Below are 26994 nucleotides of genomic sequence, written 5' to 3'. Positions count from 1 at the left end.
ATTTCATAAAAGAAGGTCATTTTTCTAAGGCAGATACCTAGAGAGATGGATGGATGGATAGATAGATATGGATATAGAGATAGCTTCCTGTATGTCAGGTACCAGACTACAGTTTGGTATAGGTTGAATCTCTGGAGGAATTTCCAGTCAGGGAAGATTGTTGGAGAATGGGGAGGATTATTAAGGGCAGTAGATTACAGTCTCTAGAGACCTTTAAAAATAAGAGAGGGTCATTTACAGCTAGGAGGCACATCGGAGATCATTCAGTCCGGTCCTCTCATCTTACAGAGAACACCAAGACACAGTCAGGGTAAGTATCTTGTTCAGGGTCAGGTAGGCAGCAAGTGGGAGAACTGGGAGCTCTCGGGGACAACTTAATCCTAGCCAGGTCTCAGACATGCTGTGGTCCTGTGTGATGACCATGTATTTTAAAATCAGCCAGAGTCAGGAATTCAGTTTAAGGGAAAAATCTTCGATCTTTATTCTTTGTGGAGGTGAAGAGGGATAGCGATAGCAATGTGAGCAGCAGCAACACGAACCTGGCCAGCTGTCTCTCCGCCTCTCTCTCCGCCACCCAAATCATCCCTATACATTTCCTATACAACACATCAGGACTTGCACAAAGAATGGGCGGGGCCAGTCTTCCTCCAAGCATCCATTAATAGAGGATGGTCCAATTACTATTTAGCATCACATGCTTGGGACCTCAGTGCAACAACTCGAGCTTCAGCCCATTATACTGGAGGAAGGGAAAGGAACAGACAAGGTGACCTCTCCATGTTCTGGTCAGTTTAACGGTGCTTTGATGAAAAGCTTGGACTGTATTGTCCCAAGTAGTGTGGAAAAGGTACAAAGGGATCTGCTCTCGGGCATTTAAGAGTTAATATTCAAAGGAACCATGTCTTAGGGATGTTTTTTGCTGTTGTTTTTGAAAAGGCAATTGGAGTTAAGTGGCTTGCCCAGGATCACACAGCTGAAAAGTGTCAATTGTCCGAAGCCAGATTTGAATTCTGGTTCTCCTGACTTCAGGCTCAGTGTTCTAACCACTATGCAACCTAGCTGCCCCACTTAGGGATATTTTATTATTTTTTTTCAGGTTGTGAGATGTCACAATTTTTTATTTTTCACTCAAAGAAGTCAACAACATTGAGGAGACAGTAGAAAATCTCTTACCCTAAATCACTCAAAGATGACACGTTCCAGAATATGAAGTGGATTCCCTCCCACTGTTCTTTGGACACTCTCCCAAACTTGTTTTCTTCATGTTGTTTTCAGATTTTCATTTAAATTCCCCTCTTCCTGTGCCCTCTCAGAACGTACCAAGCACCTACTCTTCCCGGCTTGGCAATTGGAGCCATTCCGCATACTTGAAAACTGCAGTCATGTCCCTTCCTTCTCCTCTGCTCTCCACCCTACTACTCATTCTTTGGCCAAGCAATACATTCTGCGTGCCTTTAATCTCATTCCTCATGAATTAGTCCCTCCATTCTTTCAAATAGTTGCCGTGGCCTTTCCCTGAACCACAAGGAGAGTCCAAAAAAACTTCTGTGGGATTCGGAGCTTAGCCTTGCTCATGCCAGGGGACATATGTTTTCGCCATACTCCTTCCTTCTGGTCTTTGTGGGAGCTTCCATGATCCATCCCTTACAGCGAGAGCCCCATCAGTCAGCCAGTCTTGAAAGGCCCCTTTTTTTGTAGCATCTGAGATGGGAAAATAATCAGATATGGCTGAATGAGAACCTGTCTCCTCTGTAGCCATGGAACTCACTGGGCTTCTCCAGTTCGGAGGTGATGGGGGATTCAGGCATCCTAGCCACCTAGGATGGAAGGAGGAGAGATGGATTGAGAGGTTTTACCACGTCGGCCACTTTACAGAGGCTCCCATGACCACTCTGATTGTATTTTTTTTTTTTTCTGTTCTTGCTCCCAGACCTGGAAGTCTTTCTATAGTCCTTAAGCTTTTCAAAAACACAGGAATAAAAGTCTATTGCTTTAAGCATTCCTGGCCCATCAAACTTTTTTATGAAAACCTCAGGCATCTACATCTGTAGGTTGGTCTCTTAAGAGTATGCATTGAATAAACAAGAACCAGTGTTGATGTCCCTAACAATGTGTGAAGCATTCACTAAGTGTGTACTACGTGCAAAGCACAGGTACACACTTAGTGAATACAAATAAATAATAATAAAAGGGTAAGACAGCTCCTGTCCTCAAGGAGCTTACAGTTCCACTGGGGTGAGAAAGTCAGATGGAAAAGCCCAGTGGTGTCTAGGGGCAAAGCAGATGTCTTTTCTCTAATGGTGTTTCCACTGATAAAATCGTATCCGTTTTTGATTTTGAATCGATAGGGCCAAGAAGTTCCGTGACAAGAACATTTTTTTCTGGATCTTCAGGAACTGTGACTGACCCCTGTAGGAGCAGGTCCAGGCTACATCTCCACTGCCCAGCTGCCCAGGATGGCGGCTGATGGGCTAGAAGCCTGGCTATTCTCAGACTTTACAATTCAGGTCCTGGGTTTTCTCCATCAAAATCTAAGAGGAGATGTGGTCAAAGCGGTGGTGGTGGTTTGAATTGCCTGGAACACGCTTCCTTTCCTAGCAGAGCAATTTATACAAAGACAATACTGTTACTTAAAAAACAAAACAAACTTTGGAAGAGTGATCACTAGAATGATTAAGGAATAAAGATGAAACAGTTGTCTCTGAAAAAAAAGTTTGTACGTCATATTTTAAAATGTAATAGAAATGTAATGTCTTATTAACATGGCTTTTCAAAGTCTAGATGATTAACAAGACAACAAATTAAGCCCTGATTTGCAGTGTTTGCTGATTTGCAATGTGAAAATGCTCACATAGAAAATATAATAATTTTTCTTATGAGCTAGTAAGAACAGACTGTCCTAGCTGGGCTCTGCAAAGATCACAAGGGAAAAAAGTCAAAGAGAAATTCCCTTTGAAGAGCTGGATTTTTCCTCCATAGCTATTTTTCTTCAACACTGCCAGGAAAGACTACCAACTGAGCTGGCTAACTTGCTCGTGGCTAATCCTTCAGCCAGACAATGACCACCCACCAAATAATTCCATCAAGTTGATCGGGGGTTTCCTTCATACGTCTTAGACGAAAAATGCATATTGTGCCCTATATGTTATTTCCTCCACTTATGAAAGGGATAAAATATCCACATCTCATTGTCTCTGTCAGCTTCTTCCTATATCCTATAATTTCATCAGATGGTTTAGGGGGATTCAATCTATAAACTTTCTTCACCAGGACCCCTGGGACAAGTCACCATCATTGCAAACATGTCTACCTAGGAAAATGTTAGACTTGTAGTTGAAAGTCCTGAGTTCAAATATCAGCTTTGGCACTTCCTTTGTCATTTTGGGCAAATGTACTTAAACTGCTTCTGCTGCTTCACCTGAAAAATGAGAAAATTAGACTTTATGATGTCTAAGGTCCCCTTATCTTTGGTCCTTTTATTTCTCTGCCTTCTCTCCTTTACCCTGTCTGTACTTATTTTATTAAGAACATTCCCAGGGAGATGTCTGGGACCGACTGCCCTTACATTGTCTCACATTCTAGGCTATATTCAGGAGACAGACCCTGGCTTTCCAACTGGAAAAAAAAAATGCATTCGGCTTTCTCCTTTAACTCATTGATCTTTTCCCAATCTGCAAGCAAGGCCCTGAGCCCAAATTCATTGTATAAAGTCTCCAGTAATTATTATCCAGTCAATAACAAAGCTGCTATCCCAATAGCGGGTTCTCACATTCTTTGCCCACCTTGGGTTTCAGGTACAGGTTAATCCAGTGAAACTATCATTGTCCCTCTTCCAGATGAGATTCAAGCACCACCCCCATCCTCGAGGTTCTGTTAGAATCATCATCCAAAGACCTCTCTGAAAGTGTCTCAGAAATATTCTATATATGACTTTAAGTTTCTGAGGACAGTCCCGGGGAGCCAGATGTGTGTCTGCTGAGCCAAATTTGAGCTTAATGAGTTCAGGCAGCTCTAGTTCTCGTGGGTGTGTTAAAAGCTGAATAGGCCATGGGGATACTCTAGCAGTCGCACTGCACGTATACTATAGAGCTTTAAAATGTGTAGGAAAAAGAGGAATCCCTAAAAAAGCTAGAGTAAGTGACAACAGGTGGGGGCAAGCTAAAGCAGTCTTTCCATAGTGTGAAAGGGGGAATTACTAAGATGAGGTCATCATCGTTGGGCTATAGAAGGCTTCAGTCTATCCCTGGCCATGGTGGTTAGACTGATTCCTTGAATGCCATTTCCCATCAGGTTACTTTTTCACCCAAGAATCCTTCTTTCAAGATCCTCAGACCTCCAGGTTGCCTCCTTTCCCCATCCCCCCCCCATCCTATCAGACTGCCAGGAAGGTGCCTCTGACTCGACCATCTCACCCTGTGATGAGGGATGTGAAGAACAAGGACACCAAGTCAGATCTTCTCCATCATTGATCCTATCTTGGCTCCCAAGCAGCACCAAAACAAACCACTGGCCACCTAAGACAAATAGGTGGGAAATAATGAATGGGCAACATTAAAGCTGCACTTGCTTCTCAGAGTCACAACAGGCAACCCTCGGGAAGGGGGAGGGAGGAAACAGCAGTCCAAATCACTGCAAGTTTCACAGAGCCTCACCGGGTGCCCATCTTCCCCACTCTGGTACATTGTCCTGCAATCCTAACAAGCTTTGGATCTCGGCCAGAATTCCCCACGTGAGTCAGAACCTAACGATTTCCAAGTCCTCCATTGTGGCAGCCACAGGCTGTCTGTGAGCTACTCATATATATTTGGCCAGATAAGGAACTGTCATTTTTTCTCCATGGCCCTAACTTTTGCATTGTAATGTAATGGTTCCAGAATTATGTTGGTTACTTTATGAATATTGTCCATACTCGAGACCCATGGCAAGTAAAGGGGTATAGTTCTCTCCAACTGTTTTCTTGCCTTGAGACACTAATAAAGAAACAGGGCTTCGTTCTATCTTCAGAAGTAAAGGAAATGCTTCTAAATGTGAAATTAGGAAAACATGGACAAAAAACCTTTCTGAGAGGAGTGGAGAAAACATATAAACATGTTGAACATTTCAAAAATGCCTCTTTTCACACTTTGCCAATAAAAGGCAATGAGAGCCAATGGAAAGTCCTAGATTCGAGGCGTTCGATGCCTCATCATGCTATGGAGCCAACACTGGACTCTCAAAGGCACTGTAGCAGAGTCCAGTCTAGTGACAGACTTTGCTTGCTGTCTGTTGACCTACTGAGTTAGAAGGGTGACATCCCCAAACAATTAGTTGCCAAGTGGTTAATTGTTTTTCAGCTAGCAATTCAAGAAGATAGTTTGCTAAGGCAGAAGGATGGAAATCAGCATTAATGAAAGAGGTAATTCAGGGTTTATAGTTCCTAGGATATGAAATAGAAAGGCATATTAGAAGTGCCTTTACATGTGTAAAATAAACTGAGACCAAGTGATCTGCTCAAGATCATTCAGATACTAGTGGGCAGAGCTTAGAGGAAAAAGAAGAAGGAGAAGGAAGAAGAAAAGGAGGAAGAGGAGAAGTAGAAAATGATGAAAAAGAAGGAGGAGAAGGAGAAAATGATGAAGAAGGAGGAGGAGGGGAAGGAGGAGGAGAGGGGAAAGAAAAGAAAAGGAGGAAGGGGAGGAGAAGGAAGAAAAGGAGAAGAAGAAGGAGAAGAAAAGAGTCCTGTCCAAATGCAGATTAGAGTAGATGACCTTTAAAATTCCTTCCATTAGTGAAATGCTATCATTCTAAGCACCAAACCCCTTAGAGTTGAGGTTTTATAGGTGGATGAGCCAGGAATAGTTTCCAACAATGGATATTTAATCTAGATTCTCAAAAGTCATTAAATGCCACAAACCAATTTAATTTTTCCAAGAGAGAAAAAGGAACTTGTCCAGAGTTCACCTCTTCCCCAATTTTGTTTCCTGGTTACATTTACTCTAATATTCAATTTAAAATTTCAATTTAAAAGCAGAAGAATCATTTCCTTTCACAACAGGAAGCTGTACTTGATTATTCATTGAAAGAAGCACCGTCCTTCACCCTAGTTCTCATGCTAGGCATTGAAAGCTCTCTTTAACATTGTGTGACTGGGAACACAAGAGAGACCAAGTAGCTAATGTTCTCAAAACATTCCTTTTGCTCTTCCCTATGACTCATTCCCTGAGAGGTAGCAGGATGGAGTCTAAAGGGCACTGGTCCTTGGAGTCTGATGATCTCAGTTCAAATCCCAATTCTGCTACTTCCTACAACACTGATGCTCAAGTGAGAGGGGCCAGGTTTGAGTTATGTATCTGGTACCACTTCTGTGACCTTGGGCGGGCCACTCAACTTTCTCCTGAGCCTCAGTTTCCACATCCATAAAGTGAGGAGGTTGGACCAAATGACCTCTATGGTCCCTCCCAACTCGGAGCCTATCTATGTACTTAGAGAAGGAGGTAAATCTTTTCTCTTTCATTCTTCCCAGGATCCTGATCCAATTTTGGGTATTACATGTATCCTGATGCAGGTGCACACTGTATCTCTGATGACATGTGATGGAAGAGCTTTTCTAAATTTCCCTCACTTTAGTCATTAAAGATATTTCAAATGGCAACTTGGATGGGAATAGCTGCCTGACTGGCTTTGCAATCCCGTGGTGAGATGAACCCGTCTGCTTCCACCGTTTTAGTCATTTCCAGTACAAGTGAATCCTCATAATCGCTGTCTGTAAAGAGGTCTTCAAAGTGAATGACTGCCTTTCTGTTCTCTCCCCTCTCCCACCAACATACCCTCCATCATGGCTTAGTCTTTCAAAAGAAAGTTTCTTTAAATCAGGCACGGCACGGAATCTGTGATGGGTCTGGAGATTTTTCTTGGTCCGGCACTGGGATTTTATCCATGTTGGGAACTTCTGGTATGTAAGCTCTCTACATTGACTAAAAATGGCAACTTGTCTATAACCTGGAGTTTTAGAAATCAAGTACCAGGGTTCCGTAACTAGCACCATGTTGCCAATAGAGACCTGACTTCTGACTCTGCAGCCAGAGGCCAGCTTTCTATTCACAATCTGTATGATGCTTCCTTAATGTTCAGAAAGCTGAGAATGAGCTTTTCTTGTGGTTTAGATACTAAGGGCCACATGAGTCCTTGGGGATGGGGGTGCCTCGTTCCCTGGTTCAAACTAATGGATGGCTATTTGTTGGGGAGTTCTCGGAGAGAGAAAATGCTTTGATCTGGCATAGCTTGGATTAAATGGCTTCTTGGGTCCTTCCCTATTCTGAGGTCCTGTGATCCTGAGACAGGCTGACCAAGAAAGAGTATAAGAATCAGGGCCAGTGGTTTCAATAGTAGGATGGGTCCCTTTGAACTAGTAAATGAACCAGAGAGAAAGCTTTTATGTGTAGCATATGTAGGGGAGTCACAGAATTGGGGCCAGGGGAAGGATCTTGGAGGCCATTAAGTTCACCTCATAACTGACCAGAAATCTCCTTGACAATCAGTCTGGCAAAAGTGAAGGCCTGCCTCATCCTTGGGGATTTCTCTTATTCAACAAACTGCGCTGGTTCCCTATTACGTCTAGAATTCCTCTTTTTGGAATTCAGGGCTCTCTAAAACCTACCTTTCCAGCCTTCTACATTATTCCCCTTCCTACAAAGCTGTCCTGCTTTTCCACATTTGGCACCAGACACAAACTAACTGTGTGATTCTGGGCAAGTCTCTTCACCCTGTCTGCCTCAGTTTTCTCTTCTGTAAAATGAGCTGGAGAAGGAAATGGCCGACCACTCCAGTATCTTTGCCAAGAAAATTCTAAATGGTGTCACTAAGAATCGGACATGACTGAAATGACTGAACAACAACAAATATGCTATCCAGCCAAGCTGACCTCCTCATGGTTCCTCACACATGGTAGTCTATCTTCTGTCTTGATAGCTTGGCAATGACCTATCTCCAGGCCTGGAATAAACTCCCACCTCATCTTAGTTGTTTTTTTCTCAGCTCAAATCAAACAACCCCCCTTTACCTGATGACTTTTTTTTTACTTCCTCCCCCCAGCTGCTATGTGCTCCCCTTCTTCCTCCTAATTACTCTTTATTTTTGTATATAGTTTATATCTAATTATAAGTAAACATATTTTCTTCTTTGGCAAAACATAACTTTCTCAAGGGCAAGAATTCTTTCATTTTTGGTTTTGTATCCTTAGGAGCTAGGACTACTCCTGGCATATAGTAGGTGCTAAATAAATCTCTGTTGATCTCTTGAAAAAAAATTGAATGTTTGAAGATCTTTACCACCTTGCAAAGCAGCTAGTTGTACTCTTTGACAGCCTTAATTCTTAGGGAGCTCTTCTTTAAATGGGATAAAAAACTGACTCTCTGCACCTACCACTTATCAGGCCCCTTTCTGCCTTCTGGGGCTAGATTATATTAGCTCCAGTTTGGAAGGTTAGAAGGAAGGACTGCTGGAGAGAGAGAGGGGGGTGGACAACAATCCTGAAGGGTGAGAGAGCCTAGGAGGGTACATGTACCATCTGCATCTTTGCAGGGCGGGGACCTACCCTGAAGACCTATCTAAATATATCCCCCACCAGCCTCCAATTTCAAAATGTCCTGACCAAGCTGACAACCAGGGTGTGCCAACTGCACTGCCAGTACGTCTTCCCTTGACACAAAACAACACACTTGAAATTACCCCAGAATCCACCACACCTGCTGATGACGGGCACAGCTCTCAGATTTTTTCCATGCCATTCGTGCCTTAGCATCATTTCCTCCCAGTCCCACCTCTTGTAAAAATAGAGCAGGAGCCAAATAGGAAGCTTCCTTTTTTTTTTTTTTTTTTAGGGTTTTTTTTAGGTGGTTGAAACTATTTGAAGATCAGGTTGAACCAATATAATTAAATTTGTATAAAGAGGATTTCCTTTGCATGTACTTTATGTGCTTTTCCTTTGTACCTTTAGAGGATCTTAGGGACTATATGCAGGAGCTGATTGGGGAAAGAATGGAAACATGTCCTCCTAAGGAAAAAGAGTACTACCTTTCTCAAATACTTAGCAACTATGTGACCTGGAGTAAAGCACCTGACTTCTACCTGCCTCAGTTTCCTCACCTATAAAATGGGAATAATAATCATACCTTCCTCCCAAGATTGTTGAGAGGATAAAATGAGATAATAGTTGTAAACCTTAAAGATTATGTAAATGCTAGTTATTATTCTTAGTCTTCCATAAGGGTCATGTTGTACCACAGTGTCTTCCTGCCACCTCCCTCTGCTCTCTCCTCCATCATTTTCTTCTCTTCCCCATCTCTCCCTTTCCAAGGAGCAAACCCCACACTGGGCAGAATTTACCCAGAGTCCACCCTGCCTTAGAAAGCGCTTGGCTCAGTCTTCTGGGTAAATTCTCAGCCTCGCAGAAGAAAGGAGACCCGCTCTCCGCCAGGGGCTGGAGGGCCAGCCTGTTCCCACTGGACGCCGGTTTTAACCTCTCCCTTCTGCCAAATTACCCACTTGGTCCTGTTTCTCGCACATGCTGAAGTCATTTCGCTCAAATACAGCCTCAAAACCCTTTACGTTCTGGGCTCAGTTGCTGGGGCTTATAAAGCCCTTTATGAGAAAATCAGTGACATTTTTCTTGGCTCTGAAGATGCTTGAGATGGTTTTACACCAAATGGTATCTGAAATGGAACATCACTTGGGCTCACATCCAAATCTAACACTGAGCAAGAGGGTGATTAGCCACTGCCCACATGTCCCTGCCTCTCTTAAGCCCTCCTGGACCACCACAGCCCAGAGCGATCCTTCCAATCCCGAACACTGTGTATTACAACAGGAAGAACACAAACTTTGGTTCTAGAGGATCTGAGTTCAAATCTTGCCTTTTCCCCAACCATTCCCTGTCCCCATAAACTCCATGAGGAGCCTAGGGGCTAGGACACATTTATTTTCATATTCTCTACTTTGCCTGGAATATTCTTTAAAATATATAAGGTAGCCCCCAAATCCCCAAAGATTCAAATTGTAAAAGTTTTAAAGTGCACCAAGACTTTTGGGATACTCTGTATTTGTTGAATTAACATTTCATGGTTCTTTGTAGAGGATTAAACCCAGCTCCCTTTCCTAAAGAACAACTCTGAACAACTGTCTCCCTCCTCTCTATTGTCATTATACCACCTCAGCTCAAGGTTGTTAGCACCCTTTGCCTTGATTATTATAATAGCTTTCTTCCTAGCTTCCAATCTCTTTCCTTCCCAGCCCCTTTTTTCATCCTGCTGCTTGAATCATCCTCCTAAAACACTTTTCTAATCACATCACTTTTCTATTTGGAAATTTTCCATTTCCAGCTCTAGACCTGTGATCGTAGGATTTCTTCATTTACTTTGTTGTAGTCACTGTGAATATGGTTTTGCTGCCTTGTTTCATTTCCTTCTACATCATCTTCCCATACTTCTCTAACCCCAGGAGAGCCAAAGGCTGTAGCTAAAAGATGTTTTCTGAGAATCTCAGTTACAGGCTTTCTTTAGGACTGATCAACCTGTATCTGAGGGGGGGGGAGGGGATTAATTTTGCACTTCCCCTCTGGGACTGCCCCAGTTTGTCTTGTTTATCCAGTTCTTTGTGTGTCATCTCTCCTAATAGACTTGAGATCCTGGAGAGCAGGGACTGAGTTTTTATTATCTTTATAATCCCAGCAATTTAGCACAGGGCCTGGTACTTGCTAATGACTGACTCACTATCATCTGAAAACGTTCTTCCTCTGCAGGTGTGGATGTGGCCATTGGGACTTTGCTAGGGACAGGGTTTGGACCTGTGTCAGTGATGCCATAATAGAGGAAGCTTCCTTCATTAATGCCGGCCGACATCTCCACATGTTACAGTCTCAGACAGCAGCCTCAGCCCCTGGGAGATAAGTGAGATGGGTGACTCAGAACTCATGGGTCAGAGTAGGAAACTAAAGTGCGATCTAGGTTCGTGGGCCAGCTCTCTGGTCACTTTGTCCCCCCTTCCCCCCACCTTTCCTTGGCATCTTGGTAAGAGGAAAAAGGTAATTCCTTCTTGGGGGACCGAGGTGGCCCCGAGATGGAATGCCTTGTTTGGAGCTGCCCCCGGCGTCTCTGAAGGGCTGCGTTTCAGGGACTGGGGGCTGCCCTCCAGGTGATTCATTTGGATAGGAATGGGCTCATGTAGGGTGACGAGACAATATTAATATCTTTTCAAGGCCATTCCCAAGATCTAAGGGGGTTCTGTGAGCCCAGAGAGAGGAAGGTACAGGGTGACAAGCTCCATCTCTTTCCACTCACCAGCGAAATGTATGAACCCTGGGAATAGAAGGGTTTCCGAGGAAGGGCCTGTCACTTCCTCGGCGGGCCGGCGCTCCGTCCTGAATCTGAATTTGATTTACAAGCAGCCAGTCTTCTGGGAGCTATCTGGGCCACGAGGAATATGCAGGAAAGGTCAATTGCTGGCTAAAAGCGGGTGGCGCGGACTCCGGCCCCCCTCCCCTTGGCTGGTATCACATCACACAAACGCATGAGGACATTTTCCTGGACCACGCAGTCTCTTACTTCCTGGAGACTCGACAGAATAAACAAATGGAAAGACGCTCACTGAAGGACAGCTTGTGGTCTGAAGGGCTGTTGAACGCTGGGTGGCCATCCTGGTCTTATGGTATTTGGCCAGCCCACCCCCAAGCACTTTCTGTAACTCCCAACCCAATGGCAAGAACTGTAAGCCAAAACAGCTCCAAGAACAAACCACAGAGACCTAATCTCGTGCCCTGCCTCCGACACTAACACTCCCATCTTCACATTCACGTCCACAAGACTTTTCCATCATTTAACATTTCAACCAAAACTTTGCACATGAAGAACAATTACTAACAGGCAAAAAGTACTCAATCTGCCTATCCGGTACTGCAAATACACTTATGCAGGGCAAGCAAGGGATTCCCAGTCAGAATCTACAGCTGTAGAAGCCAGGAAATGATTGGCAGAATTGTTAAATCATTAAAAATGTCTCGGAAAATAATCACTTCTTGTTGTAGATGCCCACTGTATACATAACTTTAAACACTGTTCTGTTTGTAAACAAAAAGGAAACATACTATAAAAGATTGAAAACTGTGGCCATTTCCTTCCCAACAGATATTAAAGGCAATGGCTTTAATCTAAGACATTTTACTGAAAGGATTTTATTTTTAAATATAAGATGACTGTCTCTAGAAATTTAAAATTTAAAAACACACATAGCTATGTCAATCAAAGCACTTTTGTACAATGTTATGACTGTATTTCTTTTTAAAAATGACAATAAGCTACAAATATCAAAGAAGCACCCAAGTTTTTAGTACTTTCCTCTTCCCACAATCAATTACATTGTTTTTATTTGTGGCATCTATGTTATAGATTATATCTATTTTATTATGTAATTATAATATATATAATTAGATGGTATCTATTCCTCTTCCCTGCTTCTTAGCATGCACTTCCTTAAGGGCAAGACTGATTCTGCTTTTCCTCAGAGTTTAGTACAGAGCATGGGCTCCAATAAGTACTTAATTACTGCTTATTGATTGGTTATATGTCTTAGATTATATTGGTAAGATAATTATTGGTATGTTGGTTGATTTTATGTTTTCTATTGCTTACTCATGTACATGTCGTCTCCCTCAGTAGAAAGTGAGTTTAATGAGGATAAATACTGCTTTATTTTTGTCTTTGTAACCCTGTACCTGGCAGTGGGCCTGCTTAATAAAAATATTCATTCAGTTGAATAGGATTGAACTGCATTCAACTGAACATTTTAAACTTTGCGTGGATAAAACAGATATCCTGAAAAAAGCAGGGATGGATCCATTTCTCTGAGGAGGCTGGGCTTGCTTCTGATTTGGCCACTTAAACAGCTGTGTGATCTTGGGCCAATCAATTTGTTTCTTCAAATCCTCGGTTTTTTCCTCTGCAAAAAGTAGGGGCTGGGTTTGCCCATCTCAGACAGAGGAGCCTCCCAACTTTGTGGAAAAGCAGTACAGACTTATGGGAAGGGACCCCACCGACTCTGGAGCTGGGAGTACTGGCCCCACCTTTCCCCTCGGTGTTCTCTCCCCGTGGACTTTCGAAGAGTCTCACATTCCAAACTTTGGGACGTGTGAGAGCAGAGGGAGAAGAGCAGGCTCCCCCCACAAATGGCTCCCAATCTGTTCCCAGAGCATGCGAGGATTTTTCCATGTACAAACTGAAATGTCGGGAAGGCAGAGCGCCGGGGCCAACCTTGCCATCTGACCTCATTTCCAAGATAGATGCTCTGCTACCCGGCTCATGGTGGTTATTTTCTCGTTGGCTTTTGCCATTCCCCAAACCCAACTCCATTCAGAGCTTAGAAAATCTGGCCAAATCAGAGAAAACTCTAAGAGTCCTGGCCTACAGATAGATCCACTTGGGAAACTTCGACTCCACTGGCCAGTGAGTCTGGGTCCAGCTCGTTCTAGGTCCCAGGAGAAGGCCACGAGACCGGGCCACGTGCACTTTTCCAGCCACAGCTCCCTTCGTGTTCTCAGCTTTGTATGTGGTGCAGGTGGTCTCCAATCTGGCGGTGATGGGGGAGACACTGGGCAAGACCCCGGGCCTTCCACCCTCACAACTCCGTTCTCTGGGAGGTGAAGGCTTTCCATCTCCCATATCTCTGGGAAGCTCAGCCCCTCTGCTCCTCCTGGCACAGGTTGGGCCTGAAGGGCTCCCCAGGATGCTTTCTAATTACTTTGCACACACTATCTTCCCCACTAGAATGTAAGCCCTCTCCCCCGCAGGGCAGGGATCATTTCATTTTTGTTTCTGTATTCTCAGCCCCTTCCCCAGAATCTGGCCCGCAGCAGGTGGATATTAAAGCCTGCTGACTGATACTCAAACACCACCGGGAGGGGTTTAGCCTGGCCAGATAGTTTCTGAGTCATCATCATCACCACCACCACCATCATCATCATCATCACCATCATCATCATCATCATCATCATCATCATCACTCAGTTTATATAACATTTAAGGTTTGCGGTTTTTACCACAACAGACCTGAGGCAGCCAGTACCAGTGGTTGCCAGATAAGGAAACAGAAAGATAAAGCAATTTCCCCATCGTCGCAGGATGAGGTCAAAGAAGTTTAGACTTGAACTTGGCTCCTATTTTCTGTCACCTGGAATAGCAGAAGTGAGGTGGGGGGCTGTCAAGCCTAATAAGCTTGGCCCTACTTACCCAGGATCTCAGAGATGGAAGGGACCTTGGGAACTGCCGGACCTCTCATTAATAGCTGAGAAACTGATCCTCGGGGGGTTAAGTGTCTTGCCCATTGTAGTGAGCAGCAGAGCTGAGATTTGAACTCAGGTCCTCAGACATCACAGGCTGTATTCTTTCAGCTGTACCATGTCAGAGGGAGGAGGTGAGCAAAGAACTCTATCAATGTGAGGTAACCCATTGCTCAATACACACTTATTAAACACCTAAGCCCTGGGGATACCAAAGGAGGCAAAAGGCAGTTCCTGCCCTCAAAGAGCTCACAATGTCATGAAGCTGTTATTTAATCTCACAGTTTGGCATTTCCATGTCTCCTCTGAAAAAATGTCTGTCTCCCCGGAACCTCCCGGCTGCCCACTGTCTGATTACCAGATCTAAACCGCCTGCCTGCCTGGGCTTCTCCCCCGCCTGCTGCGGGCCCATCCTGCCTTTGGTCTGGTCCATGCAACCCGAGAGAGTTCGGATTCTGGCATTTATACAGAAATGACTGGAACCGCTGGGTAACAATAACACAAGTCTCTTCTTGGCTTGGAGTGAATTGTGCAATTGTTTTTTGGAAGCCTATTTACCTTTTAATTGCTTTGGCTCTGGCTGGTGCTAAAATTAGTTTGTTGTGAGAACACAACAGCTGATGGGCTGTTGGGGAGGACAGCGTGTAATATTCGCTTAGAAAAACAAGGGTTTCTCAAGTTAGTGCAGTTTGGGGCAAGAAATTATAGAAGTTCTGGGACATTCACAGAAGCCACGAGGATGGGGAGTGGGCCTGAGGGAAAGAGAGCTGGGGATGGGCTGGGGTTCAGCTACTTGTGACCTGCCCTGTTGTTATTCAGTCACGTCCGGCTCTTATGACCCCATTTGGTGTTTTCTTGGCAGATACTGGAGTTAATTTGTCATTTCCTTCTCTGGCTCAGAAACAGACAGGATTCAACGACTTGAACAGGGTCCTACAGTTGTGACCTTGGACAAAACACTCAACCCCAGGCCCTATGGCAACTCTCAGACAATGAATGGCAGAGATGGGCTCAACCTGCCTTTGGTGGAGTTTCCAGGTGCTCCCAATCTGTGCAATCACAGTCTGTCGTTTATCTCCTAATCAGAAATGCTGAATTAAAAATGCTCCCAGTCTTTGGATGCCCCCGGGGACATGCTGCCCAGCCCCAGGATGAATGACCATAGCTAACATCCATGTGAAGTTTGCAAAATGCTTCATTTATGGCCTTTGGGAAGTGAGTACCACTATTGCCCCCATTTTACAGGTGAGGAAACTGAGGCAAAGAGAAGCAAACAAGTTAAATGACTGTAAGTCAGTCTGAAGTTCTTTAGCTCCATTCAAGAGCTCTCCACTTAGGCAGAGTGGGTGACAGAACACTGGACTTGGAGGCAGGAAGCCTTGAGTTCAAATCCTACCTCAGAAACTGATTAGCTGTGAGAAATTCATTCTCTTTATCTATAAAATAAGGAGGGGCTGGATTGTATAGCCTGGCCTCTCTTTCAGCTCTGGATCTCTAAGGCTTTGACAACTGGCCTGACAGCTTCAAAAGGGCTCATTACAAAGCCTGAGTAATTAGACATACCAAAAAAATAAATCATTTTGGGAAGAAAACACCATTGTGTGAACTTGAAAATATTTTCCAGCCAACAACTGCCATTCGATGGTCCAATTAAAATCTGTGTAACAGATGGCAGATTCTGAGTCACAAAGCAGGGTTGCTTGGCAATTTTTGGCTGTTTTCGCTTTCCCAGGGGAATCCTGGCCACATATTGCCTTGGAAGGGATTCTAATTTGGGGGGAAAACACAGCCAGAGAGTTCCTACCATGAAAAACTACCCAAAAGGACCCCTGTAAAGAGACGCCTATTTAATTTCTATGGCCTAGCAAAGTTTAAATCACAACCACAACTTCTACGTCCAGTTTCAGGAAGTTTTCTCAGTGCTTGCAATATTTTTGTTCATTTGTGTGTCTTTAGTCATTTGCCTGTTCTCTCCTCTATTTTCATTTTTTAAAAATCTCAGTTTTCACATCTTTTGTTTCCATATTATTTTCATTTCTAAATATATTCTTCCTTTCTCCCCCACTGAGTGAGCCATCCCTCATAATCAAGATTGGGAAAAAATTGCAGTTCAGCGAAACCAACATTTCAATTGTGCCTGACAATGTATGCCATAGTCCACACCCCTCGTCTGTCATCCCTGCAAAGAAGGAAGAGAATTGCATTTACTAAGCTCTTTTCTGGGGCCAGATTTAGTCATTATGGTTACACATTATTCAGTTGTATATGTACATGTTTCTGGGAAGACACAAAGGTTCTTTCTGTTGCCATTGTTGCAGCGCTCATGTATATTGTTTTCCTGCTTCTGTTTAATTCTGCTTCAGTTCATTCACTTCCTCCCAGTGCTTCTCTAACATATCCTGCTGCCATGGTCTCTTGCCTGATTGGTTCATTTTTCCCAGCGACTGACTCCAATTTAAGAAAAGTACTCAGTCAGAGATTAAGACTCACTGATCTCTCCCCCAAACCTCTCCAAATTTCATTAAATAATGACTAAACAAATTTCAGACCATCGGAATACATATAAAGATGGAGTAGGGCATTTTCTAGCTGAAGACTATTTAGAAAGTCAACAAGAAAGGTCTATGGCACCAGAATGGGAGCCCAGTGCAGGTGGGACCCCAGCCCCGACCCCAGCCCAGCAGAGCAGGAACGGACCTTGGGACTTCCGAATCAGCAGCAGTATTGGTCGTTTCCAGACCTCTCAGAGACACCAGAGACACCAAAGACAACTTGCAAGGTCAGAAAAGGTTTGTCTCAATTAGGATGAGGGGGCTTTAGGAAACCAGCAAACCAGAAGCAGGTGGTAGCAATGGCAGTGACAGCTTCTGGAGATCTCAGCACACCAGAGGTCCAATTACTAGAACTGAGGAAGAACTTTGCTGCTCTAGGACACTAGAACTTACAGCCACAGTGGATCAGGGACCCTCATAGTTCATGGGCTTGTGGTCAAGTCCATACATAGAAAGATCTCTAAAAATAGCTTGGGACAATGCACCCTCTACCTTGGAAATGAGCCCTACTTTAATAAAGACTTAAAAGCCTAACAATAGGCTGGGGAAATGAGCAGACAAAAGAAAAAGATTCTGACTGCAGAAAGATACTACGATGACAAGAAATATTAAAACACACACTCAGAAGAAGATAACAAAGTCAAAGCTCTTACATCCAAAGCCTCCAATAAAAATAAGAATTGGTCTCAGGTCAAAAGGATTTTGAAAATCAAGTAAGAGAGACAGAAGAAAAACTGGGAAGAGAAATGAGAGTTATGCAAAAGGCAATACAAAAAACTAATGAGGAGAAGAATGTCTTAAAAAGCAAAATTGGCCAAATGGAAAATGAAGTACAAAAGCTCACTAAGAAAAATAAGTCCTTGAAAATTAAAATTGAGCAAATGGATGCTAATGACTTTATGAGAATCAAGAAACAATAAAGCAAAACCAAAAGAATGAAAAAATAGAAAAAAAGTGAAATATCTCATTGGAAAAACAACTGAGCTAGAAAATAAGTCCAAGAGAGATCATTTTTTAAAATTTTGATCTTCCTGAAAACCATAATAAAAAAGAGCCTGAACATCACCTTTTAAGAAATTATCAAGGAAACTGTCCTGATATTCTAGAAGGTATTTACCAGAGGGTAAAATAGAATCCACTGATCATTTCCCAAAAGAGATTCCAAGATGAAAACTCCCAGGAATGTTATAATTGCAGAACCCCCAAGTCCAAGAGAAAATATTACAAGCATCCAGAAAGAAACAATACAAGTATAGTGGAGCCACAGTTAAAATAATATGAGATTTAGTAGTTTCAATCAAAGAATTGGTGGTCTTGGAATAGGATATTCTGGAGAGCAATGGAGCTAAGATTACAACCAAGAATCACCTACCCAAATAAAACTGAGTATAATCCTTCAGGGAAAAAGGCAGATATTCAATGAAATAGAGGACTTTCAAGTATTCACAATATAAAAACCAGAGCTAATAAAAAATTTTGTTTTCAAATATAGGATTCCGGAGAAACTTGAGGAGGTAATTAGGAAAAGGAAATCATAAGGGATTTAATAAAACTTATCTATTTACATTCCTACATGGGAAAATGATACTTGTAACTCATAAGAACTTTCTCATTATTATGTCAGATGGGATACACACACACACACACACACACACACACACACACACATAGGGCAGAGGTGTGAATCAAATATGAAAGGATAAAATTAAAGAATGAAATAAGAACATACTGAGAGAATGGAAAAGGGAGAGATAGAATGGCATAAATTATCTGCCATAAATAGGTAAGAAAAAGCTTTTACAGGGGAAAAGGGGAAGAGGGGTGGAGAGGAGAGGAAGTGAGTGAACCTTACTCTCATCAGAATTTACTTAAAGAGGAATACACACTCAATATGGCTATAGAAATCTATTTTACCCTGCAAAAAAGTAGCAGGGGAAGGGGATACAAGAAGAGGGAAGGGCTCTAGAAGGCTGGATTTGAACTTGGGAAGATGATTTTCCTGATTTCAGGTTCAATTCTCTATGCACCTCTTAACTGCCCCATTTTATAGATGAGAAAATGGGATGCCAGGATGGACACAGAACTGGATAGGGGGTAGAGTCAAGGCCAGTGACTGCCAGCAGTTTAGCTGTAATCTCCCCTCACACAATTATTCTTGTTCCCACTCTCTCCCACTTCTGTTAGTCCCCCCTTTTCCTTTTAAACAGCTATATTTGTTCTCTTAAAATCCTCAAGCCATGGGTTCTTCTAAGTTTCCCAACTCTGGGGCAGCTAGGTTGTATAGTGGATAGAGCACCAGCCCTGAAGCCAGGAGGACCTGAGCTCAAATCTGACCTCAGACACTTCACACTTCTTAGCTGTGTGACCCTGAGCAAGACATTTAACCCCAACTGCCTTAGGCAAAAAAAAAAAAAAAATTTAAGTTCCCCAACTCTCTGAAATGATAGCTAGGTGATTTGAAAATTCACCTGAAAATTCCCTAAGTGTCCGAGGTGCCTATCCTTGATCCTCCCAACTAGAACACAGCCATCATTTGGGGAATATTGCACAGACCAGTTTTCTTCCATCATCACCCAACCCCTCCCATCATGAGGGGCCCCAGCTCTGCTGAGGTAAGGGACTTGGAGCTGTGCTTGGGCCATCTTTACCACTGCTTCTCGCTTTGGGAACATGGAGCCAGAGAGGGAAGCTAAGGCTGATTGGTCCCCTCAGAGTCAGAAGGAAGAGCTGGATCCCAAGAACAATATGCATTTCCAGGCCTTTTCCTGTTCTGGCTTTGTGGCCCTAGGCTTCATTGTCCACTGAGAGGGCTGGTGTCCTGGGTGCCTTGAGCACCAAGAAGGTCCCTTCCAGCACCATGGCCCTTGATTCTGTCTTGGAAACAGCAGAAGCATTTTGAAGACATCTACAACCTCCAAAGAGCCATTAAGGAAGAAGGAGAAGGGGGAAAGGCTTGCAAAAGAATCAGAGATTGCAGCTAGGGAAAAGCTTGCAATTTAACTGGATGAGTCCAAGCAGATAGCTTGAGAAAAATTAGAGATTGATGTTTTGGCAAGTCTAAGGCTATAGAGAAAGAACCTAATAAAAGTGTATGTGTTGAAAGCTTGAGAGGCAAAGGAAAGGAGCACAAAGTCACTGTAAATCTCTGTTTTATTGCTCAGTCACTGGGGCTCCCTTTCCTGCCCTCTCTAAGTATCAGAGGAAGTTTGGAATAGTAGAAGCTAGCATTTAGATAGCATTTTAAGGCTAGCACATGTATTATCTCCTTAAATCCTCAGGAACCCTGGGAGGTGGAAGCTACAATTATCTCCTTTATATAAATGAGGAAACTGAGGTTGAGAGTTTTTAAGTGACTGACTAAGATCACACACAGACACGAGTGTCTGAGGCAAGTTTTGAACCTAAGTTTTCCTGATTTCAAATAGAGTACTCCATCCACTGCACCACTTAACCACAATAAAGAAAAATATAACAACCACAAGAGCTAACATTTAGAGAGCAACATGCTAAGCAGTTTATAAATATCTCTCTGGATCCTCACAATAATCCTGGGCGGTAGGCAGACAGAAGTGTAACATCACTTTCCCGGGGCACACAGCTAGTGTCTGAAGCCAGATAGGAACTCAGATGTCCGGTGGCAAATCACTTCATGATCATTTCCCTTACGTTATATGCCCTCTCTCATGAAGCAGCAAAGGGGGATGCTGATACTTGACCTTCCTCTTCTCTTTAAAGAAATGGAATATTTCCCAATGATTTTTCCCATCTTTTTATGAGCTGGCCCTCCTTTCTCATGCATCTGATTATGTCTCCGCACATCCAGGCTTTTTAGCATCCCCCAGGAACTTGCCCCATTTATTTTGGAGACATTTCCACTTCCTCCTCAGGTCGTCTTATAATTGATTTTGCCATATTGGTCTCAGATCCCCTTCCCACACCCACCCTGCTAGTTTTTCCCCAAGCCCACACAACCATTTACTTAAAAAGCTCCTCACTCTCTCGGCTTCTGTTAGTTTCCCAGACTCCTTTGCTATTCTTGGGCCCTTTTAAATGGTACCCTCTTCTTATAAGATTTTATCTCAGCTCATTTTCAGCATCTTAATGATACCTTACTTTTTTAGAATCACAAAATCACAAACCCACTGAAAGGGACCTTGGAGAGACTCCATTAATTAACCAGTTAATCAACAAGCATTTATTAAACACCTACAATGTGCCATTCAGTGGGCTATGCACTGGAAATAATAAGGGACAATTTGCAATAAAAAAAAAGTGAATGTAATTTTTTTTTTTTTTTGTGAAAGAGGAATATTCCATTAGGTTAAGAGACTTGTGTTATATAACATTGGGCAATTTGTTCTCACCTTTTGGAGCCTCAGTTTCCCCAACTGTAAAACTCAATACAGTTCAATAAATTTATAAAAGCACCAATTATATGCAAGCTCCCCTCTCATATTTCTCCTTGTCTATAGTGACTTGGCATGGAAAAAGCTGCTCACCCTCTCTCCCTCACCCTTCAACCTTTATCTCTCCAGCATGAAGGATTGCTGGTAAATATTTAATAACTGGCTCTCTGGTGTGGAATGAGAGGGAATGTATTGAAGATACAATGTTTAAGTTTAATCTATTTATTTATTAATATTTTTCCCAATCAATTTCTTGAATCTAGAAAATCAACAGGACAAATGTTAATTTAAATGTTAATCAAATGTTAATTTGTAGTATTTACTGATTTCTGAGATGTAAATATTATCTGGGATTGCTAGGTGGGGCATTGAATAGAGTATCAAGTCTGTAACCAGGAAGACTTACCTTCCTAAGTTCAAATTCAGCCTCAGAAACTTACCAGTTGTGTGATCTTGGGCAAATCACTTCACCTTGTTTGCCTCAGTTTCCTCTTCTGGAAAATGACCTGGAGAAGGGAATGACAAACTGCTCCAGTGTCTCTGCCAAATAGGGTCATAGAGAGTCAGACTAAAACAAATGAACAACAACAAAAGACTCAAAATGAACATTTAACTATCGGCTCTAGTTAGAGCTGGGTCTAGAACCCTCTTCCCTTTAGCGATTGCCATTAGACAGTAGGTGAATTATCTCACTCAGAAGGGGCAAAAAAGCACCATTAGAAGCACTTGCTTCTAGAAGCCTTTTAAAAAACCAAACTAACCACACACTTTTTTTTCTAGAGGAAAAAAACACAGTGATGACTCATTGCTTGAAATCAAATCCTCCATCCCAAAAAACAGTGTTTTTTACAAGAAGTGGGTGGTTTTTTTCCCCCTTAAGGCAGACTACATAATATTTGGTGCTTCTCTTTCCTGAGTAATATGTTCCATCTCAGTTGCAAGTAGCTTTTTCAGTATTAAGCCAATACATTTCTTTCAGTGTTATATATCATCCCCCTTATCCAATGATCAACTTGCTCCTTCAGCACCAGGAAGACTAAATAGTGCCCGAGAATGGAGAACCATCAAACTACGCCATAGCTGCTCCTTGCTGCCTTTCCTTCCTTCTCCCCATTCAGTCTGAAGACCTCAGAGCTATGTGAATACCTAAGTAGGAGTTTGGAAGCAGAGTCCAGATGTTCCTAAGCACATCGGTTCCAACTCACTTACAAGTAGCTGTTTCAAGATTCAAGCCCTGTTCTTCAGGAGCACTGCCATTTTTTAGTCTTTCCTCTCTTGTTCTTTCCTTCTTCTACTATAAACCCTTCTTTTCTTCCACCATAAAACCTTTTTCCTCTCTGGGACTCTATTTTATTTTATTTTTATTATTTATTTATTTTTTGCTGAGACAATTGAGGTCAAGTGACTTGCCCAGGGTCACACAAATAGGAAGTATTAAGTGTCTGAGGTCAGAATTGAACTCAGGTCCCCCTGACTTCAGGGCTGGTACTCTACCTACTGCTCCACCTAGCTGTTCCTGGCACTCTCTTTTAATCATTGAAGGAAACAGTCAACAAATATGTTTAAATTTCCATTGATTTCTCTTGTTTCTATAAACCTAATTTTCCTGTTATCCTTTCTCCATCCAGAAAGCCATCCCATAAAATTTTGCATTAAAAAATATAAAGGAGCAAGACAAAATCCCAGTAAAAGAGATTAATAATAATAAATAGTATATAATATTTATAATATCATATTATTATATATTTATAATATAATACAATATATAATACGATTACAGATATATAATGTATATTATTATGTAGCAATAATAATATATAATATAATAATAATAACTAAAAAAATAATTAAAAAATCAGGCAAACATTTACAATGTTTCCCATCCAGGAACCCCCAGCTTCTACAAATGAGCAAATGAGAGTATCTTTTATATCTCTGCTTTAAGATTAACCTTGTTCTTTGTCATTTTGCCACATTTTTTGGTAGTTGCTCTTTTTACATTATTCTCATCATTATGTATATTCTTGACTCTTCTTATTTCTCTTTGAACCAGTTCATATAAGTCTTTTTGTGTTGCTTAGTCATTTCTTCCAGCATAGTAATATTTTATTTCTTTCCTGTATCACAATATGTTTAGACATTTCCCAATTATGGGCACTTACTTTGCCTTGAGTTCTTGCCATAACAACAACAAAAAACTGCACTTATTAGTACTTTGGTATATATTGTGTCTTTCTTTTTCTTTTTTTAATCAATGACCTACTTAGAATATACACTTAACAATATATTTTAGACACTTTATTTGCACAATTCCTACCTGCTTTCCAAAAATGGTTATTTTAATTCACAGCTTCATCAACAATAGGATAATGTGCCTGGCTTTTCATAATCCTTCCAGAATTGACTCTGACATTTGATGGCATTATGAAGAGGTGGAATAATAATTCAGCAAGCATTTTAAAAAAAATTTTTATTTAATAATTACTTTGATTGACAGAATCCATGCCAGGGTAATTTTTTTTACAACATTATCCCTTGCACTCGTTTCTGTTCTGATTTTTTTCCCCTCCCTCCCTCCACCCCCTCCCCTAGATGGCAAGCAGTCCTTTATATGTTGGATATGTCAGCAAGCATTTTTAAAGCTCCAGCTGTGAGCCAAGCACAGCACTAAGCAGTGGGCATATAAAGACAAAACCAAAGGCGACCCTGTTCTCAAAAAGCTGACATTCTACAACACTGAGGAATAAGACACACAAACAGACAAATGTACAGAAGGGGACTTAAGGAGAGAGAAAAAGAGAGGGGACAGACAGATAAGATAGAGAAAAGAGAAAGGAAAAAAAAGGGGGGGTAACAAATGGAGGGATGAGGAAAGGCTTTCTTTAGAAGGTGGCACATGACCTGAGCCTTAAAAGGAGATAAAAATTCCAATAAGTGGAGATGAAGGAGGAATTCATTCCAAACATGGGGGAGAGCCTGTGAAAGTTTGTGGAAATGGGCAAAGAATTACTGAGTTCAGAGAACAGAGAGTACTAGAAGAGAAATAATGTAAAATACATCTGGAAACCTAGGTGGGGCCAGAGTCTGGAGAGCTTTAAATGCAAACTGAGGAGCCTATATTTTTTTTTTCTAGAGGCATTAAGGTACCACTAAAGTCACACTTAAACAGTAAAGTAAAAGTAACATGGTCAGACCTGTGCTTTGGAAAAATCATTCTGGCATTTGTGGAGCATAGATTGGAAAGGGAAAAGATCGGACCACAGCAGGTCATTTGGGAGAGAAGAGTTTACAATGCAGTTCAAAGGTGGCGAAAGTCTGAAACAGGATGGTGGTTGTGTGAGTGAGGAGGAGGGGGCTCATGAGAGAGGTATTCCCACAAGTATTGCGGGAGAGAGAATTGGAGGTAGATCTACACGAGGAAAACTTAAGACTTGGCCATTGCTTGGATTCAGGCTAAGGGAAAAGGAAGAGTCCAGGATGGCTCCAAGGCAATCAGTCTAAGTCATGGAAAGGTTGGTGGTGCACTCAACAACCATTTGGAAGAGGGTGCGTTTGGAGGGGAAGATAACAAGTTCCATTTTGGGCAGACTGAGTTTGATTTTCACATAGGACATACAGCGGAGCTGTCCAGCAGGCAGTTGACAATGGAGGGGATGGAATTCAGCAAAGAGATTCAGCATGCTGATTGAGTCTGGGAAGAAGTGTTCAAATAGGAAGGAGAATGATGAGGCAGTTGTTTCACTGCAGTCGAGAGTGGAGAGAATAGCTGGCAAGAAAGAAGTGATCAACAGTATCAAAAGGAAGTCAAGCCAGAGGAGGACCGAGAAAAGATCTTTGGATATGAAGAGATTAATGGTGTAACTGGCCTAATCATTCTGGATATTAATTTGGGATTATCAGAGAAAAGTGACCAAGCTTTTCTTATCATTTGATCCAGTGATCTAGCCAATGGCATATATTCCAAGGAAGCCAAAGACAGGAGCAATCAATAAATTTAAAAAATATTCATGGCAGTGTTTTTGTGTGTGTGGTGTGGGTGGGAACCCATCAATTTGTAAATGGCTGAACAAAGTGTTTTGTATGAATGTGATTGTGCGGTACAAGGAATTCAGCCACACGTGGGAAGATGTAGATGACCTGATGCAGCATGAGATAAGCAGAAAAAGACAAAACTCAGAAAGATTATAATTATGTCAATGGAAAGAACACTCAAAGGAAGTCAACTCTTAGTACTCACAAAACACTAATGAGCACAGAGAACAAACAGTGAAGTAGGGGGTCAGAGAGTGAGAGATGGTTGGAGTGGGATGTAGTACTTACTAATTGTCAGACACAGTCAGTGAATCTATACTTAGGAGCATTTCTTTGCTACAGGGAAGATTCAGTTTCCAAGGTAAGGGAACGAGGAGGGAGAGCAAGAAATTTCTAGAGATGACTATGACATAAAAACACAAGTATCCATATTAAAATAGGTTTTTATTGGTACTTTTGGCTTTTTGTGTTGCCTAGACTGCCATCTCTCCCTGCTTCCTCCTCCTCTTCCAGAGAGCCATTACTTACCATAAAGCATCCATCAATGGGTTTTTATTGGTTTTTTTTTTTTTTAAGACATCATTGGTAACCTTGGAGAGATGCCACGTTCTTTTGGTGTGGTGGCAGGTATAGGTAACTTTACAGATTAAGACTTTCCTAAGCCTAATGTAGAGATTATCATCTTTCAAGATCCCCATTTCTATACCTTTTACACACTCCAAAGTCACATGTCAGTTGGTTGTTGTCCTTCCTTCTCCAAGAGAACCAAAATTCTAACATTACCATAGTGTGTCTGACTAGGGCTGATCACACCAATGAGAGCTTTCCCACCACCCCCCCTTTTTTTTGCCTTACAAAATCCCTAGGAAATAAATACTGAGCAAACTTACATCTCATCAACAAATGTAGCTGTGGAGAGTTGCTCAAAATCATTTGCTAAGGCCCCTTCTCTTATTCTATCACACTGCCTGAAATGGGAATAATTCCCCAGGAAGTAAATACTGAGCATCCTACCTCTCATCAACAAATGTAGCTGTGGAGACTTGTGAAGGCCTCTTCTCTTACTCCATCACACTACCTGAGATAGAAATAATTCCCAATGAGAAGAGACGAGAAGGGAAAGGAATGCATATTTATGTAGCGTATATTAGTTGGCAGGCACCAGGTTAAGAGCTTTTTACAAAACCTATCCCATTTGATCCTCACAATAACTTGGAGAAGTAAATGATTCCCATTTTATAGATGAGGAAACTGAGGCAGACAGAGGAGAGTGACTTGACTAAGTGTCTGAGGCAGGATTTGAATTCAGGTCTTCCTGATTCCAGACCCACTGTTCTACTCACCAATTGCCTCTGATGGCAATTAGTCATAGCTCAGTTTCATTGCAAAGCTCACTTGAGTCCTTTCAAGAGCTTCCCATCTCCCCCATATTAAACATGAAGATTCCCTTGTTGATGAAAGTTTTTCCTTTGTGTTGACCACTTCACGGGAGCCAAAAAAGACCAAAAAAAAATCTTTCTTGGATGCAGCAATGGAAAGAGCCTCAGAAACTTACCAGCGAGGGGTCCCAGGTAAGACACAGCCTCTCTGGGGCTGGATTCAACGGCCTTTTTAGCTTTAAAACAATGATCCTTGAACAGGAGTCTCTGCCACGGAGGGCTCATCGGGAAGAATTCAAAAGCTAGAAGTTGGGCCAGCGGAG

At 42.2% G+C, this 26994-nt stretch overlaps 1 long non-coding RNA gene across 1 annotated transcript; it reads right to left on the bottom strand.

Annotated features, from left to right (window-relative positions):
- Positions 1-451: 451 nt before the first annotated feature.
- LOC127564549 (uncharacterized) lies at positions 452-26994 on the bottom strand. The gene is made up of 4 exons (XR_007954297.1): positions 26848-26994; positions 26307-26370; positions 21701-21766; positions 452-1817 (listed from the first exon to the last, which is right to left on the bottom strand). It is a non-coding gene; the product is annotated as an uncharacterized LOC127564549 (long non-coding RNA).

Source organism: Antechinus flavipes, chromosome 5 (assembly GCF_016432865.1).
Source record: "Antechinus flavipes isolate AdamAnt ecotype Samford, QLD, Australia chromosome 5, AdamAnt_v2, whole genome shotgun sequence".
In the NCBI taxonomy this organism is placed as follows: Eukaryota; Metazoa; Chordata; class Mammalia; order Dasyuromorphia; family Dasyuridae; genus Antechinus; species Antechinus flavipes.
This window is presented reverse-complemented; position numbering and strand designations above follow the sequence as displayed.